Source organism: Xenopus tropicalis, chromosome 8 (genome assembly GCF_000004195.4).
Source record: "Xenopus tropicalis strain Nigerian chromosome 8, UCB_Xtro_10.0, whole genome shotgun sequence".
Taxonomy (NCBI): Eukaryota; Metazoa; Chordata; class Amphibia; order Anura; family Pipidae; genus Xenopus; species Xenopus tropicalis.
In genome coordinates this window covers 137161776-137182569 of record NC_030684.2, presented here as the reverse complement: position 1 = coordinate 137182569, position 20794 = coordinate 137161776, and the positions used below count along the sequence as shown (strand labels likewise).

Below are 20794 nucleotides of genomic sequence, written 5' to 3'. Positions count from 1 at the left end.
CTGTGTAACTGAGCTTTTTATGGCCAGGCACAGCAAATGGGGCAGTATTGAGTGTCCATGGATGAAAGAGAATGAAGGCTTTGGTTTGCCACACAAGCAGTGGCCATGAACACGCCATGTTGTGGACCTTAGCAGTGTCTTTCATGCCCTGCCTGGCGTGTTTCATTTCTAGTGTGGATAACACATGGCAGATGGAAACACAAGGCGGCGTGCTCGCTGCGACTAATCCAATTTCCACATCACCTTGTAATTGAATTACAGGTTCCCACACACACTTCCAAGAGATAATGAGCTTTCAGGTTTGCAGTCTCTTGAGACAGCTCTAATACTGTTATACCTCCCTCCCATACCTGCTGGGAAGTGCTATGATGCTCATGGATACGCAGAAGGTGAGAGGGCCCAAGGCTAATTCCATCCTGTCTATCCACAGATAAAAGGAATGACAGTAGAACAGACTTTTGAAAAATGACTATTCCTGTTGGGGGCACGTTCCTGGGACACGCCTGTTTTGTTCACACGAATGTGTGTTGTTTCTTGTTAGTACCCATTGGCCTCTCTGAATGGCACTCTTGTCACAAACCAGGTTGGTATGGCCAATGCCAAGTTTGGCCAGAGGATGAATTATATACAGTGTTCAGGTATTCTTCATGCTTGCAAATCTCACTTTAGAGGTAATTATTGAAGAAGACTTAAGTTGACCAGTTATATTGGAGTCGCTAGCTAGGTTCTTCGTAGTACCCCTCACATTACAGTGATACAGTTATGGTGCTTCCCTTAAGGTTCTACCTATCTGACCAATGACGTGGCAGTGTGTGGCAGCCAACCATAATCCTAACCCTGTATCATCTCCTCCTCCAAGTCCCACACTTACCTCTCCCCAAGGAGTCTTGCTTTTATGACCTGCACAATAGAGCCAAGGTGGGGTTCTTGGACAATTTTTTTCACTTAGTTTAAGCTATTTCATGGGGTGGCCATACATGGGTCCCTACAGACCAAGTTGGGAGCTTATTGGTCCCTGTATGGCACACTTCTAAGGACCTAGCTGCAAAATTGGACAGATATCTATCAGAAAGTCTAAAAACCCAACAGGCATAGACCACATTGGCACTTTGATGCGGTCCTCACCTGACGGATCTCCATAGGTGCTCAGTATAATCTGATCATTGACACCCAGGCCTACAATTGGATCAGCATTTGGGTGGCCAAATCGGCCAGATTGCCAAACAAGCAAATCTCAAAGTATCTGGCTACCTTTACACTTAAGTACCACTAGTCGTACTTAAGAAGGTTATACCAGTTAGCAAAATAAGCTATGTGTGGGTAGCAGACCTAAATTCTGCCCCTGCCCCTCTGTTGATAAGGTATAAAAATGATGGTGGGATGCTATATATATATTTATATTTCTGCCCAACAGACTGCTGACAATGTTAATTCAAGGTTGATGTTCTTCCCTTTCCAACCTCTGCAGTGTAATTGATACCTTGGCAAACAAAAGCTATGGTGACACTCCCTTTCTGGGTTTGACCGTAGCCAACTTGGACCAGAGAGAGGCAGCCTAGTCCACCTCATCAAAAGAGAAGGAACAATGCAGACAAATTAAGGTAGCCCATCCAATCTAAGGGTCTAACGCAAGACCTTTAGTAGCCCAAGTGGTGCCAAAGAAGCATCCCCCTTAGTATTGCTCTGAACACTATCTAAATGGGCCTGCAGAAAATCCTGATGACCGTGGGCTGCATTGGCCCATGGATCCTGTGTGGGTTTTGGTTCTTTAATAATCAAAAAGTAGATTGTTATATGTATGGCCAGGCGTGGTGCCTAGCAAGATTGGCATTTATGGCTACTTCTCTCTCTCTTTCTCTGCCATTTAAACCTACTGTCAGTATCAGTCAATAATATGGAATTCTAGCAGCAAGGTCCAATCTGTTGGCATCCTAAAAAGTGTAACGCCATGGTTTGCCCCAAGGTCTAGCAGCCTGTAGCAACCAGTCAACTTGCTACTACACCTAGAATAAATTCTATGGCACCCCAAGAAGTTCCCCACTACCCTACATGGTCCACAGTGATACACAATGGGCCTGACCCTGACGTGTCCTAAGGGATAGGCAGTTGGCCATGGTTTTTCAGCAGGAGTCCTTGAGGACTGGTGGTCCAAGGTACCCCCAATTCAACATTGTCTGTTTATGGCCAGCTGGCCCACAGATCTAGGACCCTCTGGAGCCACTATTGAGTCTAGATAGTAGAAATCGATTATCACAATGGCTTTTAAGGTTAATTCTTGGACTCCCCAATGGCAGGACCCAGTTGGTAGAACCTGGAATGAGAGCTAGGTAATGAGTAGATGCTCAGCAGCAGCGGATGAACCTTGGAAGTTAAGAACGCTATGAATGGAAGCTGCCATATTGCTTGTCTATCCAATAAGAAAGTTCCATCTCAAGGACACTATCTGTTCCAGTCACTACAGGTGCCATTGTTATTATTATCCAGCTTACATGTACCAAGCAGTACAGGAGAAGACATTTATCACAATATTATGAACTACTCATAACGGCTTCATAGGCATTGGTGCTCAAGTTTAAATGGCAACGCCTTAATGCCATTGGTCTGGAACTGTTATTATGCTATTATTATATGGGTGGTGCATCCCTCCTTAGACACGTGTTGGTACGTCCCTTGATATTCTAGAATGGGTTAATCCATCTACCTCCCTTTTAGCGACTGGACAGTGATTATGAATGTACTGCCTAAAAAAAGGAGGGGAAAATCAATGTGAAATGAATCCTGTGTGTTCCAGGTGGGTTGCCCTGCCCTGCGCTGCACTCGCTCGGTCACATTTAAGCACTAGCACATGGTGCTAATTGGAGCAATGTGAGGGTGGGAGATGCGCGGCTGCGGGGAATAAAGGAAACGATATTATTGCCTGGAAAAGGAATTCTATTAACCTCCCATTCAGTTAAAGGGGAAGGACCCCCAGAGCTCTCTTTATTGGGGGGTGGCTTCTTCTCCAGATAAAGGCGCTCTTCCTTAGCGTATTCTAAATCTTAGGCTTTTAAAGCAGGTGGGGGGGGGGGTAATCCATGGCAATGACAAAAGTACAGATCTATTATTCACACCACCTGCTGTACTACATCTCCCAGAATCCTCAGCAAACCTGTTGCTCGGCCATAGAAAGCCTGCAACTGGCATTGTTGCTGAACTACAAACAGCAAATAAAGGGCAAGGTCTAGAATAAAAGGGGGCCCAGGCAAAGTACAAAGCAGAGGTGTAACTATAGTACCATGGGCCTTGTTTGCACATTATATACCGGGTGGTGTTGAGGTGGGGGGCCCAGATGCAGTCAGACCCCCCTTGCCCCGACCAAGTAATGAACTACATCTCCCAGCATCCTCGGCAAAGAAGCCTGATAAACATGATCCAAACTATGTTTGTTCTACCACCACTCCCATCAGCATTTGGCAACAGGGGGGGGGGGGGGCTAGCAGTTGTAGTTCAACACGATACATATAGAAATATAGGGAAAACTATTGTCCCTGATGTAAAACTACAAGAATATTAGAAATCAGTGAGGGGTCCCATGACCATATAAAGGCATGCCACTGGCAGAACCACATTGCCGGGGGGGGGGGCAAATCTACTGCACCCCTAATACCTCCACTACATTATGCTTAGCCTCAATGCAGGATGGTGTGGGGGCCCAGAATTAAAGTTTGCTGGGTGCACGCGGATGCAGCTTTTTACCCCCTGCTTTTATAAAGGTTGTGAAAATCTTGACTTCTAGTATCCTTTATTGTAAAATATAGGGATATTATAAGTCACAGAGGGGTTCCATGGCCATATAAAGGTTATTTGTGGCTCTTGTATATTATATAGTGAATAAAGTACCCCCTATTGTAACATATAGGGATATTATAAGTCACAGAGGGGTTCCATGGCCATATAAAGGGTATTTGTGGCTCCTGTATATTATATAGTGAATAAAGTACCCCCTATTGTAACATATAGGGATATTATAAGGCACAGAGGGGTTCCATGGCCATATAAAGGGTATTTGTGGCTCCTGTATATTATATAGTGAATAAAGTACCCCCTATTGTAACATATAGGGATATTATAAGTCACAGAGGGGTTCCATGGCCATATAAAGGGTATTTGTGGCTCTTGTATATTATATAGTGAATAAAGTACCCCCTATTGTAACATATAGGGATATTATAATTCACAGAGGGGTTCCATGGCCATATAAAGGTTATTTGTGGCTCCTGTATATTATATAGTGAATAAAGTACCCCCTATTGTAACATATAGGGATATTATAAGGCACAGAGGGGTTCCATGGCCATATAAAGGTTATTTGTGGCTCCTGTATATTATATAGTGAATAAAGTAGCCCCTATTGTAACATATAGGGATATTATAATTCACAGAGGGGTTCCATGGCCATATAAAGGGTATTTGTGGCTCCTGTATATTATATAGTGAATAAAGTACCCCCTATTGTAACATATAGGGATATTATAAGTCACAGAGGGGTTCCATGGCCATATAAAGGGTATCTGTGGCTCTTGTATATTATATAGTGAATAAAGTACCCCCTATTGTAACATATAGGGATATTATAAGTCACAGAGGGGTTCCATGGCCATATAAAGGTTATTTGTGGCTCCTGTATATTATATAGTGAATAAAGTACTCCCTATTGTAACATATAGGGATATTATAATTCACAGAGGGGTTCCATGGCCAGATAAAGGTTATTTGTGGCTCCTGTATATTATATAGTGAATAAAGTACCCCTTATTGTAACATATATGGATATTATAAGTCACAGAGGGGTTCCATGGCCATATAAAGGGTATTTGTGGCTCTTGTATATTATATAGTGAATAAAGTACCCCTTATTGTAAAATATAGGGATATTATAAGTCACAGAGGGGTTCCATCAGGGTCAGACTGAGGGGTTGCAGGGCCCAATTAAACCCCCCCAAGAGACCCCCATGTGGCCCCCGCCGCCCACCCAACCCCCGAGCGCATATACTTAGGCACATCGAGAGAGGACAACCTGCGTGCCCCGGATCGGTCTGGGTTTTTTCCCCAGTCCCATGACCATATAAAGGTACATATATACATATATAATATACAGTAATTTCCCTATGGGACCAAACCATAAATGATATCCTTATAAATGGTGAGTAGTAATGTCATCAGTTATAATCTGAGCTTGGTGATGTCATTTCTGTCACATGACTCACTTAAACTTGTATATTATAATAAATAAAGTACCCCTGTTGTAAAATATGAGGATATTAGAAGTGACCTATGATTTCCATGACCTTTATGGTCATGGGACTTCTCTATGACTTATAATATCCCTATATGTTACAATAGGGGGTACTTTATTCACTATATAATATACAGGAGCCACAAATACCCTTTATATGGCCATGGAACCCCTCTGTGACTTATAATATCCCTATATGTTACAATAGGGGGCACTTTATTCACTATATAATATACAGGAGCCACAAATACCCTTTATATGGCCATGGAACCCCTCTGTGCCTTATAATATCCCTATATGTTACAATAGGGGGTACTTTATTCACTATATAATATACAAGAGCCACAAATACCCTTTATATGGCCATGGAACTCCTCTGTGCCTTATAATATCCCTATATGTTACAATAGGGGGTACTTTATTCACTATATAATATACAAGAGCCACAAATAACCTTTATATGGCCATAGAACCCTTCTGTGCCTTATAATATCCCTATATGTTACAATAGGGGGTACTTTATTCACTATATATAATGATACAGACACACCAGGGAGCCATGTGAGCAGTGACATCACTAAGCTTCCATTCTAAGGGATGACATCACTAAGCAGCATTGTTAAGGCTATGACATCACTAAGCAGTAGAATTGTTAGGCTCAGTCTATAGGCAGATAGCCTAACATTAACCCTTCTGTGACACCCACCCCAGTATATACCAGGCAGCTAGTTGGCCTCTGATAATGACTTGCTAAACAGCCCTTAGGGAGCGATTAGGCAGCAGCAGAAGGTGAGAGGGGAAAGAAATCCCAAATAAGATCAGTGCTAAAGCCCCAAGCTGCGCTGGGTTTGCCCCCCCCCCCCCCCACAGAAAGGGGATCCGGGGAAGTGAGACAATGGGCAGGGAGGGGGGAGGAGAGCGGTGGGTGGGGCTTGCCGGGAGGGCGGGGCTTGCCGGGCTGCAGCCGTAGAAGTGTATGGAGCTTGGGGGCGGAGGCACAGCGCTGCTCTCTCTCTCACAGCCTAAGGATTGTGCGTTGTGGATCTCCGGGGGATCCCGCCCGCTCCCCGTTCGGCCGCCTGTGACCCCTCTCCCCGCACCCCGAGTGTCGCCCTGTGGATTTAGCGCAATACCGGCGCAATACCGGCGCAGCGAGGCTCCTACAAAAGGACTGGCGCTCCCCCTTTCTCCCTCCGCCTCCTTTTCTCAAACAGCCTCCGTCCGTCTCCCTTCCCCCAGTGCCTGGGATCCCATGCCCGCCGGGAGCCTGCCTGCTGCCCTGGTAAGTACCTCTCCCCCGGGGTGGATTGTGCCGGGTACATTGTGCCCCCCATGGGTGGGTGAGAGTGGTACAGTCTCCTTGCTGTGCCCTCAAACTGCCTGCTGCTGCCTGCAACTGCCTGCTATCATTCTATCTATCATTCTATCCTACATTGGCTTCCCAGGTACATGCCTTTCCCTATGTTACTGTGGGTTTCACTGGCCTGCTTGGCATTTGGGCCCCTGTACCCATATTCCCTAGCCCTGCACCCAAGCCCTCTGGTTAGAGCTGGGTGCCACTGACTATTATGGGTCCGGTTACCCTGATGCCTGGCCTCCCATTGGCTCTGGGTAGCAGCTAGATGTGGGGTTCCATGGCCCTGCACCTCATCCCTCTTTTCAGCCTAAATCCCATTACCCTGAGCCTTTGCCCTCCCAGTAGCTCTGGGCCCTGTGGCCCTGCACCTCATCCCTTGCTTTAAGTCTGGATCCAATTACTCTGACCCTTAGACCTCCCATTTGCACTCCAGCCCTTCCTGTATATATACCCCTCATGGTCCAATTACCCTAAAACTTGGCCATCCTATTAAATCCTGCCCTCGCGGCCCTGCACCTCATCCCTTCTTTCAGCCTGGATCTAATTACCCTAAGCCTTTGCCCTCCCATTAGATTGGGGCCCTATGGCCCTGCACCTCATCCCTTCTTTCAGCCTGGATCCAATTATCCTGATCCCTAGACCTCCCATTTGTACCCCCCCCCATTAGATCTGGGAGCCACCCATCTTTCCCTTTAGATCTTGCCCTATTGCCCTACACAACAGCCCCCCCCCCCATTAGATCTGGGAGCCACGGCCTTGCCTCTTATCCCTATTACTGCTGATCCATAGCCTTCCCTTTAGATCTAGCCCTATTGCCCTACACAACAGCCCCCCCATTAGATCTGGGACCCATGGCCTTGCCTCTCATCCCTATCACTGCTGATCCCTGCTGAAGCCTTCCCTTTAGATCTAGCCCTATTGCTCTGCACCCCAGCCCCCCTATTAGATCCCCCTTGTCTCTCATCCCTATTACTCCTGATCCCTATCCTTCCCTTTAGATCTTGCCCTAATGCCCTGCACCCCAGCCCCCCCCCCCCCCCCCATTAGATCTGGGAGCCACGGCCTTGCCTCTCATCCCTATTACTGCTGACCATAGCCTTCCCTATGGACCTTGCCCTATTGCCCCGCACAGCAGCCCTCCTGTTGGATCTAGATCCGACCGCCCTGATTCTCCTGCATTCATCAGATCAAGCATGGGCTAGTTGAGGCCCTCCAGATCTTTTTAAGATGCAACTCCCAGCACCCCTCCTTCAGCAGCATCTGGAGTATCTCCCATTAAGTAAGCCTGATCCTTCATTTTGCCTTTGATTCCCATTCCCCTGGTTAGATCCATAGCTGCGGCATTCCCATGGGAAGCTGGGGGTGTCAGTGATCCTTTCAGCACTGCCTGAGCCTTACTAAGCCTGGCACAGAGCACTCGCAGCAGCCGCATTTCCCTTCCCAAGGCCTTGAATTCCACTGAAATCCCTGCAAGGCCCCACCAAGCCAGGGACTCTCCTGACGGATCAGCCTGGGTCATAAGTCAGTTGCCTGGGGCGGGTTGGTTTGGGGAGGAACTGCCAACGTTACACTTCACACCCAATCCACACCGGCCGTTCTGCACTCAATTGTTTCCCCCGTTGCTAGCCTCTCGGGAAGGGCCGTCTGGGCCGGCCTGTTTACTCTCCTACAGAACACAAATAGGTGTTTATTGTTCTACATTCATGCCATAAAGGAGCGATGATAACACCACGGTGTAGTAAAGCAGAGCCTCATTAATAATTAACCACAAAGCTGCGAACAACAAAAAAATACAGTTAAAGACTGTGAATGTATTTTTGGGTTTATTTCCCCTTTAGTGTGTGTATAATCTGTCAGTATATACGATTTACATGCGTGTGCATTAAATGTTTGTGTGTGACCTAAAATTAATGAATTTGAAATGCATTCCGAGCCCAGTAATTGAGTGTCAGGGTCAAGTATCTGTGAAGGGGGGGTGGGTAGATCTATCAGGGCACGGCGGGGGTGGCTGTTTCCCACTGAATGGGACAGAATTACAAAGGAGAAAGGGTGATAGTGTTGGTCCTTATAAAAGAAAAAAAAAAGTGACATTCCCACCCCATGAGAAGGAGCGTTAGTGAAAGGGCTGGGAAGATGATTTAGGTGCCTGGGGGGTTCATTCAGATGGTACCTGCCAAAAAAGTAGGGTTGGGGGGTAACAGGTGGGGAGAATAAAAACAAGTTATAGCATAGGGTATTGGGTTCATAGTCCAGAAATCTTGGCGCTGGTTTGGCTGTAGTTATAGCCAGGATGTGCAGCTCTGGTGATGGTTTTCGGTAGTGGTGGGTATTTGGCACATGAATTACCCCAGGCTGGTGCGGATGGTGGGTCAGGCGTAAATGTAGGCATTTAAAGCTTGCATTGGCCACTGCATGGGGCCTTTCTGACCAATATATGGCAAGATATCTTTGAAAATTAGGCTGGTGTTGTGACCCTCTCCCTGGTGGTTCTACATGGGCCTCTCCCCGGGGTGATGTGGTCCTCTCCCTGGTGGTTCTACGTGGGCCTTTCCCCAGGGTGATGTGGTCCTCTCCTTGGTGGTTCTACATGGGCATCTCCCTGGGGCGATGTGGTCCTCTCCCTGGTGGTTCTACATGGGCCTCTCCCTGGTGTGATGTGGTCCTCTCTCTAGTGGTTCTACATGGGCCTCTCCCTGGGCTGATGTGGGCCTTCCTTCCTGGGGGTTCTACATGGGCCTCTCCCTGGGGGTTCTACATGGGCCTCTCCTCGGGGAGATGTGGTCCTCCTCCCTGGTGGTTCTACATGGGCCTCTCCCCAGGGTGATGTGGTCCTCTCCTTGGTGGTTCTACATGGGCATCTCCCTGGGGCGATGTGGTCCTCTCCCTGGTGGTTCTACATGGGCCTCTCCCTGGTGTGATGTGGTCCTCTCTCTAGTGGTTCTACATGGGCCTCTCCCTGGGCTGATGTGGGCCTTCCTTCCTGGGGGTTCTACATGGGCCTCTCCCTGGGGGTTCTACATGGGCCTCTCCTCGGGGAGATGTGGTCCTCCTCCCTGGTGGTTCTACATGGGCCTCTCCCCAGGGTGATGTGGTCTCTCCCTGGGGGTCTCCCCAGGGTGATGTGGTCCTCTCCCTGGGGGTTCTACATGGGCATCTTTTGTACTTAACCCCAGGGAGGGGTATATGGCACAGGAGCAGTGGGTTTCTTTGCCCTGGTATAGTAGCAGCGGGGGGGGGGGGGGGTATTTTAGAGCCACAGGGGGTAAAGGTTCAACTAAAGGTCTTTGCTAAAGGATTCCATGGTGGAAACGGCACATAGAGACCTCTTGTTTGAAGAGGGAGCACTTACAGAATAAACACGGCTCTGTGTGTCTGCTTCTTATCCCGATGCTCCATCTCTCCATTGCACTTTATCCCATGGCTGATAGATGTGCCTCGGGGGACGTGCCGACGTTAAGACCCGATGACGGACTGCTAGGTGCCTGGATGCCCTCAGGAGTAGAAAATCTTTGATGTGACCCAGCACAGCGTGGCTACCAACCATTTCTTGGTTGCTAAGGCAGTTTGGACCCTAGCAACCCGATAGCTGCTGACACCAGGAAGTACTCTGTAGTTGGCATCTTTAAGACCCAGTTCTGGTAAAACTTGGGGAAGGGCAGGGAGTTGTAGTTCTACAGGAGCTGTAGTGCTTTATCCTCTTGACTGGAATCGGGGAAGCGTGTCCCTCAGTTCCTAGCTTGGACCTTTCCGACCAGAACCAAACAGGAAGTGGGGAGTGCAGATTAAATAGCTTCCCCCTCGTGCTATGCAACAGTTCACTTCTATTCAGCAACCTGTCATTGCCCATTCATCTGAACTGCGGGAGATGCTGACAGCAGATAGGAGCCTCTCCACGCCAGACCTCCCTGACAATTTCAAGGTTGGCCAGATCTCCCATAAACATGCATTTCCTGCTCCGTCAATTCCCTTTCTTGGCATTTTCCCCTTGCGATACTCATCAGTAACACATATATCTCTCCCCCTGACACTGTGTCTGAGGAAGACTTTAGTAGTGGAACGGTATACGGCTAAATAAACCCAAGCGTTCAATGGCTCCTGGGGGATGCTGGGAGTTGTAGTTTGACAGCAGTTGGGCAGGACAGCTATTTCTACCATAACTGCTGCTTTACTCTTTAACCACAAGGCTTTTTGCCCCCTTCAAACACAGTACTGGCTGCCCTAGGGGTTACTGGGTTTACTGTAATCAATGGGGGGTATTTGGGGCTTTAAAATCCATGAACAGCTGGAGGGACACCCACCGCCTAATCCTGATGTAAACTAACCAGGCCCAGCATGGGTAGGGGGGGAAACTAGAGACAAAAGGTAGTGGTTAATCATTGTCCCTCTACTCATGGGCCTCCCCCATGAACTGTGCCACAATGGAATAGTCTGCCCCCTGCCCCATTCATGGCTCTGTTAGTACAGATGGGGCAGTCATTCAAACGCAAATACCCCCCCCCCCCCCTTCGCGTGTCATAAACTATCACCTGACATTGGGGGCATCCTGCCTGCATTGTATGGAGGGGGGGTGAGATTTATGTAACAGGTGTGTAGCATTTTAAGGGTGTACGTTCTGTCCCGAGGAGCTTGCAATCAGTTCTAGATCCATTGAAGTATTCGCTTATCCGTTGTGAAACAATGTAGCGGTTAATTAGCTGGCTTCCGCTACATTGTTACAGGAGTCGGGGCCAGCAGTGCAGCCGATAGGAACAGCCAGACAGATATGGCTTTCAGTAGCATTCATTCTATTTGTCATCAGCTGCCTGTAATGGAGAGGTAGTTAAACCCTGTGTTTATTAGCCCCCCCCCCCCCCCCCCCCCCCCCCCGAGTCTTTATTACATCGTCCTGAAACCTGAATATAATAAGACTCAGTATTTGCACTTTTCACTTCGGTATTTACGGTACAAATTCCTGGCTCTAGACTCAATGTGTATAATTAGCAGCAATGTCTGTGTTTGTAGCCCCAGCGTTAATTAAGAAATTACTGCACAAACGGCATTTTTAACTCTCGCGGGGAACCATAGCAACGATATCCCAGTATGTCTGTAACCTTGTTATAAGGGTGGCCAGTTAGGGGGGGATTTGGGGTGAGTGCTTATTTGTGCCCTGGGTACCCCTGGAACTATAGCGGGGTGACTGTTACCCCAATGTTTCTATATATCTGTAACCTTATTATGGGCTAAGGGGGCCCAGCCTGAAGGCCAGTTAGGGGGGGATTTGGGGTGAGTGCTTATTTGTGCCCTGGGTACCCCTGGAACTATAGCGGGGTGACTGTTACCCCAATGTTTCTATATATCTGTAACCTTGTTATGGGCTAAGGGGGCCCAGCCTGAAGGCCAGTTAGGGGGGGATTTGGGGTGAGTGCTTATTTGTGCCCTGGGTACCCCTGGAACTATAGCGGGGTGACTGTTACCCCAATGTTTCTATATATCTGTAACCTTGTTATGGGCTAAGGGGGCCCAGCCTGAAGGCCAGTTAGGGGGGGATTTGGGGTGAGTGCTTATTTGTGCCCTGGGTACCCCTGGAACTATAGCAGGGTGACTGTTACCCCAATGTTTCTATATATCTGTAACCTTGTTATGGGCTAAGGGGGCCCAGCCTGAAGGCCAGTTAGGGGGGGATTTGGGGTGAGTGCTTATTTGTGCCCTGGGTACCCCTGGAACTATAGCGGGGTGACTGTTACCCCAATGTTTCTATATATCTGTAACCTTGTTATGGGCTAAGGGGGCCCAGCCTGAAGGCCAGTTAGGGGGGGATTTGGGGTGAGTGCTTATTTGTGCCCTGTACCCCTGGAACTATAGCAGGGTGACTGTTACCCCAATGTTTCTATATATCTGTAACCTTGTTATGGGCTAAGGGGGCCCAGCCTGAAGGCCAGTTAGGGGGGGATTTGGGGTGAGTGCTTATTTGTGCCCTGGGTACCCCTGGAACTATAGCGGGGTGACTGTTACCCCAATGTTTCTATATATCTGTAACCTTGTTATGGGCTAAGGGGGCCCAGCCTGAAGGCCAGTTAGGGAGAGTTATGGGGTGATTGCTTTATCCTATTCATTAAGTCTGTTAGAGCAGCACCCTCTTAACTGAGCTTTGTAGGGTGATGAAATTTGGATGTGGATTTGGTGTGTAATTACTGCTGGAAATCCTCCCAGTTTGACTTTGGCCCAACAAAGCAACAGCCTCACAATAATAACAACAAGATCAATGACACTCTGTATGTAAAAGGCCCATTGTTTATAGTGACAGCGCTACACTATAGTATATAGCGGCTGATTTAAATGAAACTAATGCAGACACAGTAGCGTTCCCAGGCCTCGGCTTCTCCCGTCTCAGAATCCTGGTTTGAATGAGAGACTGATATATGAACAGGAGAGGGACTGAATAGGAAAATAAGTAATAAAAAGTAACAATAACAGTAAAACTGTAGCCTGACGGAGGAATAATGTTTGGGCCCAGGGGTCAGTGGGAAATGATCAAAGCTTTAGCAGAAAATCTACAGTAGCTGATGGTACAGGGCTGGTTATTAATCAGTTGTGATGCAGACTGCACTGGTTTCTGAGCTGCCATGTAATGTGAATATGAATGATTTAGCCTAAGGGGATATTGCAGAGGTCACCGTGACCGCACTAGTCTGGCAGTGAGAGTGTTTGTATGATAGGGCCCATGTTGGCATCTGCACGTGCCCATAATGATCTGCATTCCTGCCCGAGGCTGGGCGCCCCTTACTCGCCCACCCTTTGTGCAAGGAGTTGCTTAGTATTCTGCCTACCCACAACCCCTTCTCACAATGACACGCCCCTTAATAGAGAAATGGCAACCTGAAAAACATTTGTTGTTGACAAGTAATAGTAATTTTTTGTTTTGTGTGCCCAGAACATTCCTTCTCTGTGTATTTGTATTTATACATATGGGTTAAAGGTGTCATATTGTTTTCCTTACAGAGTAAAATATAAAGGTATAGTGTATTGTATGCCCAGAGCATGCCTTCTCTGAATATTTGTATTTATACATATGGGTTAAAGGTACCATATTGTTTCCCATAGACAGTACAGTATGACAGTTTAGCTTATTGTGTGCCCAGAACATTCCTTCTCTGTATATTTGTATTTATACATATGGGAGGGAGGTGCCATAGTGTTTCCCTTAGACTGTACAGTATGGGGGTACAGCTTATTGTGTGCCCAGAACATTCCTTCTCTGTATATTTGTATTTATACATATGGGAGGGAGGTGCCATAGTGTTTCCCTTAGACTGTACAGTATGGGGGTACAGCTTATTGTGTGCCCAGAGCATTCCTTCTCTGTATATTTGTATTTATACATATGGGTAGGGGGTGCCATAATGTTTCCCTTAGACAGTACAGTATGGCGGTACAGCTTATTGTGTGCCCAGAGCATTCCTTCTCTGTATATTTGTATTTATACATATGGGTAGGGGGTGCCATAGTGTTTCCCTTAGACAGTACAGTATGAGGGTACAGCTTATTGTGTGCCCAGAACATTCCTTCTCTGTATATTTGTATTTATACATATGGGTAGGAGGTGCCATAGTGTTTCCCTTAGACTGTACAGTATGGGGGTACAGCTTATTGTGTGCCCAGAACATTCCTTCTCTGTATATTTGTATTTATACATATGGGTAGGAGGTGCCATAGTGTTTCCCTTAGACAGTACAGTATGGGGGTACAGCTTATTGTGTGCCCAGAACATTCCTTCTCTGTATATTTGTATTTATACATATGGGTAGGAGGTGCCATAGTGTTTCCCTTAGACAGTACAGTATGGGGGTACAGCTTATTGTGTGCCCAGAACATTCCTTCTCTGTATATTTGTATTTATACATATGGGTAGGAGCTGCCATAGTGTTTAGACAGTGCTGTATGTTTGTAGGAAGCTGTCAGTCTTGTAAGGAGTGTGTGGCGCTGCGTTCTGGCCAATAGCCGCTGAAAGCCGCAGTCAGGAAACCAAACAGGAGCTTGTGGGAAAAGCACACACCTCCTCAATAGGAACCTTTTTAGAAGAGATTTACTCTAGTGTTACTATTTCTAAAGGGAGTCGACCCATTTTACCTGCTCTTGAGTACATATTTCTTAGCTTTATTAGGCAGCCCTGAAAAGTGACTCCTGAGCCATTGTCAGGGAACTTGATCTACTTAGTCGGGATTAAGCCGAGTATAAAACACGGGGAAGGAGCAAGCTCGGGCAGGCCTTTTGTATGACTGGAAGCAGCCTACGATTCCATAAGTCCTCTGGATCGGAAGCTCTTAGGGCTCATCTCTACTGTTAGTCGTTGTTTGCCTTTCATGGCTTGCACTCATCCGTGGTGGCTCCGTGCCGCAGAATGGGGCTCCTGGTTAGCAAAGAACACACGGAACCTCGTGCCCCTTAGGGGGTTTCAAAATATTTGCATTCTTTGGATAATTCAGCTGTCTATCTAGAAATATCTGTAGCCTCTATTCATGCAATACATAGGCCTAATGCGTGGGCTCCTATTGATTTATATTCTGTTTTAAGAGTGCTGTTGTGACGTCACTAAGATTGTAAAAATTAGTTAACAGGTGATATCACAATTACACAAAGTTGTACAGGCATAGGACCCATTATCCAGAATGCCCGGGACCAAGGGTATTCCGGATAGAGGGGTCTTTCCGTAATGTGGATCTTCATACCTTAAGTCTATTAAAAAAATCAATAAAACATTAATTAAACTCAATAAGATTATTTTGCATCCAGTAAGGATTAATTATATCTTAGTTGGGATCAAGTACAGGTACTGTTTTATTATTACAGAGAAAAGGGAATCATTTAACCATTAAATAAACCCAATAGGGCTGTTCTGCCCCCAATAAGGGGTAATTATATCTTAGTTGGGATCAAGTACAGGTACTGTTTTATTATTACAGAGAAAAGGGAATCATTTAACCATTAAATAAACCCAATAGGGCTGTTCTGCCCCAATAAGGGGTAATTATATCTTAGTTGGGATCAAGTACAGGTACTGTTTTATTATTACAGAGAAAAGGGAATCATTTAACCATTAAATAAACCCAATAGGGCTGTTCTGCCCCCAATAAGGGGTAATTATATCTTAGTTGGGATCAAGTACAGGTACTGTTTTATTATTACAGAGAAAAGGGAATCATTTAACCATGAAATAAACCCAATAGGGCTGTTCTGCCCCCAATAAGGGGTAATTATATCTTAGTTGGGATCAAGTACAGGTACTGTTTTATTATTACAGAGAAAAGGGAATCATTTAACCATTAAATAAACCCAATAGGATTGTTCTGCCCCCAATAAGGGGTAATTATATCTTAGTTGGGATCAATTACAAGATACTGTTTTATTATTACAGAGAAAAGGGAATCATTTAACCATGAAATAAACCCAATAGGGCTGTTCTGCCCCCAATAAGGGGTAATTATATCTTAGTTGGGATCAAGTACAGGTACTGTTTTATTATTACAGAGAAAAGGGAATCATTTAACCATGAAATAAACCCAATAGGGCTGTTCTGCCCCAATAAGGGGTAATTATATCTTAGTTGGGATCAAGTACAGGTACTGTTTTATTATTACAGAGAAAAGGGAATCATTTAACCATGAAATAAACCCAATAGGGCTGTTCTGCCCCCAATAAGGGGTAATTATATCTTAGTTGGGATCAAGTACAGGTACTGTTTTATTTTTACAGAGAAAAAGGAAATCAATTTTTAAAATCTGAATTATTTGCTTATAATGGGGTCTATGGGAGACAGGCTTTCCGTAATTCGGAGCTTTCTGGATATCGGGTTTCCGGATAAGGGATCCCATACCTGTATATAGTTTATATAAACAAAGCTGCTGTGTAGCCACTGGGGCAGCCATACAAAGGGGAAAAGGCACAGGTTATGTAGCAGATAAAACACCATTGTATTCTACAGAGCTTATCTGTTATCTGCTATATAACCTGTGCCTTTTCTCCTTTTTTCTCATTTATTCTGAGGGAATTATTGGCTGCAGGTTGTTGCTAACACCTCCCACTTTGGAGGTGGTTTTATAGGCTAACCCCTCCCACCTTAGGGATGGTTACACCCTTGCCACCCAGGACACTAAAGAATTAGCCAATAATTGCTGAATAATCGGCAATAATAACAAGTTTCTAGTCAATATATACAGAGAAAGGGGCCCCGTTGCACCCCATACCTGTCCCCAATAACACTTTTTGATGAAAAAAAAGGAATTTGAAGTCGGTTTTGGACCCAGACACCGTTTCAGGCCTTTCAGTATTTTATTTATTCAGCTTCTCTATTGTTCAGTCACTTGGCAAAGTTTAGTTTCTATTTTATTCAACTATGATTTTTCATTCCCTTGTGTCAATAATGACATAGGCTTCAGTCAGAATAGACAAAGGTGCTGGTGTTTTGCAGCACAAGTACAGAAGGAGGGGTGTCTTTGCCTTGGGGGGGGGGGGTAGTTCTTGCATTCCGACTCTTCTAGAATATTTTTTCACTGGATTTAAAATGATTCTTTTATTGAAATTGCTGCGACAAGCAGTTTTTTGTTGTTGCTGGTATTGACACTGCTGGTTCTGACTCCTGAAACAATGGCGCATAAGCCAGCTGACCCGAAGGAGTACTGATAGAGAAGGGTAAACCTGCAGCGTTCAGTTACAAAAGCAAATAATATCATTGGAAACGTTTAACCAATATCGGAAAATTTCTTCAATTGTGCAGAAAACAGTGTGTCGGGTGTAGTTGCCCTTTAATGAGCGTATAAAAAAAAAAAATAGAGAGAAAGGAATCAATTCCGTGTTTGGCCCCCAGCCACCCCCGTTGATTTATTGTTTGTTTATTCAGTGTAAATTATTTGCAGATTAGGAGGAGTGAGGGCGGCCATGGAACCCGGTCAGAATCACACAGCAGATGGTTCCGGGGGTGCAAGTGCAGCGGGGTGCTGGTTCCTGGGGGTGTGACACAAACGTGGGTGGGCTGTTATTGGCTGAGAAGCTATGGAACTGCCACTGCTATATATTGTGATTAGGGTGGGTTGGGTTGAGTTTTATGTTAAAGAGAAAGTATACCATAGAAGACCATTGTGCCCCTCCGTGTTTATTCTTAACTTCCCCTTTAAACGAAGCAGGATTTTCTGTTGATTCCCCAGGGTGTGCATTGTTAATAGGGAAGCCAGGCCCGTGTGTGTGTGAGTGTTTGGTCCCCACTTGGAAGAGAACGTGAAGTGTCCCAGACTCCCAGCTGGAGGCTTTAGAGGCTGCCTCCCCTGCCGCCTGGATATTAACACAGCAAAGGGTTGGTGTTTGCCCACAGCCAGTGGCGCAGTTATTCTGCCTGGTGGGAGAGGAAACCTGCTAATTGTGAGAGTGTGAACATGTGCTGTTAGTGGGATAAAGGAATCCGCTCTGCCCGCTGCTTGGTTTTCTGCTCAACCCCCCCCTCCCCGCCGTAGCTTGTGCCATTATGTGCTTCCTTTTATACTTTCCCTACCAGGACCCCAAGTCTAGTTGCTTCTTGTTGGTTTGCCTGCCACTTTCATCCGTTTGGCTTTTGTGTTCTCTTGTTGCCTTGACTCGGCCTCCTACCCCTGATCTTAGGGATCTGCCTCCTGTTCCTGCTACTTCTGCCCCTGCCTTGTATCTCCACCCCTGTTGTCGTCTGGTTGCTACTCCCCAACCCTCCTTTCTCTGGCATCAAGGACCCCAAGTCTATTTGCTGCTTGTTGACTTGCCTGCCACTTTCATCAGTTTGGCTTTTGTGTAGTCTTGTTGCCTTGACTCGGCCTCCTACCCCTGATCTTAGTGATCTGCCTCCAGTCCCTGCTACTTCTGCCCCTGCCTTGTATCTCCACCCCCCTCCTGTTGTCGTCTGGTTGCTACTCCCCGACCCTCCTTTCTCTGGCGTCCACCCGCCTTTCATCTACTTGTGCCCATTCCTATCCCTCCCACTGAGTAGTCTCTGAATCCCTTCCCTCGTTTCATGGACATATCTTTGAAGGCCTTCCCTCCTCATGTTGGTTTGTCCAGGGCTCCAGCCTTTCTCTTAGGCCACTCGTTGTCTCTTTGACTTGTCTCTGGTTATAAATATGACCAGAACCAAGCACACCTTTTAGAACTATCATAGTTTGGTTATATTGTTCATGATTTAGGCAGTTATCACTTCCTTTATGGTGTCCTCAGATACTTGTTGGGTCATAAGGTGTTGTTCTGGACTGGAAACCTTGTTCTTTCATGATCTCTGTGATGTGTAGAAAGATGGGGTCACCACCCATGCATTATCAGATCCCCCATATCATAGGCCACTCGTTTTCTCTTTGACGTGTCTCTGGTGCCTCTGGTCGTATCAGAGCCAAGAAAACCTTTTAGAAATATCTTCCATAGTTTGATTATATTTTTCGTGATTTAGGCAGTTATCACTTCCTGTATGGTGTCCTCAGATGCTCGTGTTGGGTCATGATGTGTTGCTCTGGACTGGAAACCTAGTTTTTTCATGATCTCTGTGTAGAAAGATAGGGTCACCATCCATGCATTATCAGATCCCCCATACAATCTGGTTGTTCAGCTCATTTGATCTTCAGAATGGTCCTTTTTGTAGCTCAACATTAATCATATCCAGATGTTTCTCATCCAGACATTGTAGCTACAGATTTAGTAGAATGAGAGCTTAAATACTTAATGACTTAAATTATTTATGTCAATATTTCTCTTGCTTTGGCCTAAAACGGAGGTCCAAACAGTAGGGTCAACGCTGCTTCAGTGTCAAAAATATTCTTTGAGCCGTGACTTATTGAGAAATGTTTTCAGGTTTGAAACCCTTGTTAGGAGGTATGGGGTGGGGGGCTGGCTTAATATTGGGCCTCAGATCAAGTCTTGACCTAAATAAGACTGACAAGCACACTTGCCTAGAGCTTAAACAGTCAGGCTTTGATGCTGGATCTCAACCTCGAGACCCTTTATGACATGGCTCAAGTTACATGCTTATTTGGAGTTCCGCCATGTTTAGTACACTTGCATGTGGTTCCATTTAAAAACAGGACTGCATTGCCACTTCCTGCAACCAACACCTCTTGCTCTAAAGGTATCCCTATACCCTGGTTTGGTCTCCGCTGCCATGTGTGGCCTCCTTCTTCTGGATATATTTGCCCGAACCGCCACCCTATGGCACTCATGCAACGTAGGTATCGTACACCCTGATTTGGTCACCTCCACCATCATGTGTAGCCTCCTTCTTTTTAAGATATTTGCCCCAAACTGCCACCCTATGGCACTCATGCAATGTAGGTATCGTACGCCCTGATTTGGTCACCTCCACCATCATGTGTAGCCTCCTTCTTTTCGAGATATTTGCCCCAAACTGCCACCCTATGGCACTCATGCAACGTAGGTATCGTACACCCTGATTTGGTCACCTCCACCATCATGTGTAGCCTCCTTCTTTTCGAGATATTTGCCCCAAACTGCCACCCTATGGCACTCATGCAACTTAGGTATCGTACACCCTGATTTGGTCACCTCCACCATCATGTGTAGCCTCCTTCTTTTCGAGATATTTGCCCCAAACTGCCACCCTATGGCACTCATGCAACTTAGGTATCGTACACCCTGATTTGGTCACCTCCACCATCATGTGTAGCCTCCTTCTTTTCGAGATATTTGCCCCAAACTGCCACCCTATGGCACTCATGCAACTTAGGTATCGTACACCCTGATTTGGTCACCTCCACCATCATGTGTAGCCTCCTTCTTTTCGAGATATTTGCCCAAACCGCCACCCTACGGCACTCATGCAACTTAGGTATCATACACCCTGATTTGGTCACTTCCATGATCATGTGTGGCCTCCTTCTTTTGAGATATTTGCTGAAACCGCCACCCTATGGTACTAATGCAACTTGGCTATCGTACACCCTGATTTGGTCACCTCCACCATCATGTGTGGCCTCCTTCTTTTTGAGATATTTGCTCAAACTGCCACCCTATGGCACTCATGCAACTTGGGTATCATCCACCTACCTACATGTGTTACTCTTAAGGTTTAGAGGATGGTGTTGCCAAAGCTGCCTAAAGGGTAAATGAAGGCTGATTGGGGGATGGGCTAACTTAGACCTTCTGGCTTTGGCAAGTAGCATAGCAGT

At 46.2% G+C, this 20794-nt stretch overlaps 1 protein-coding gene across 1 annotated transcript in view; it reads left to right on the top strand.

Annotated features, from left to right (window-relative positions):
* The first annotated feature begins 6315 nt into the window (after window positions 1-6315).
* Window positions 6316-20794, top strand: part of vangl2 (VANGL planar cell polarity protein 2) — a 53184-nt gene continuing 38705 nt past the window's right edge. Inside the window, 1 exon segment of the mRNA NM_001032310.1 lies at window positions 6316-6557. The gene's annotated coding sequence lies outside the window, so the exon portion shown is untranslated.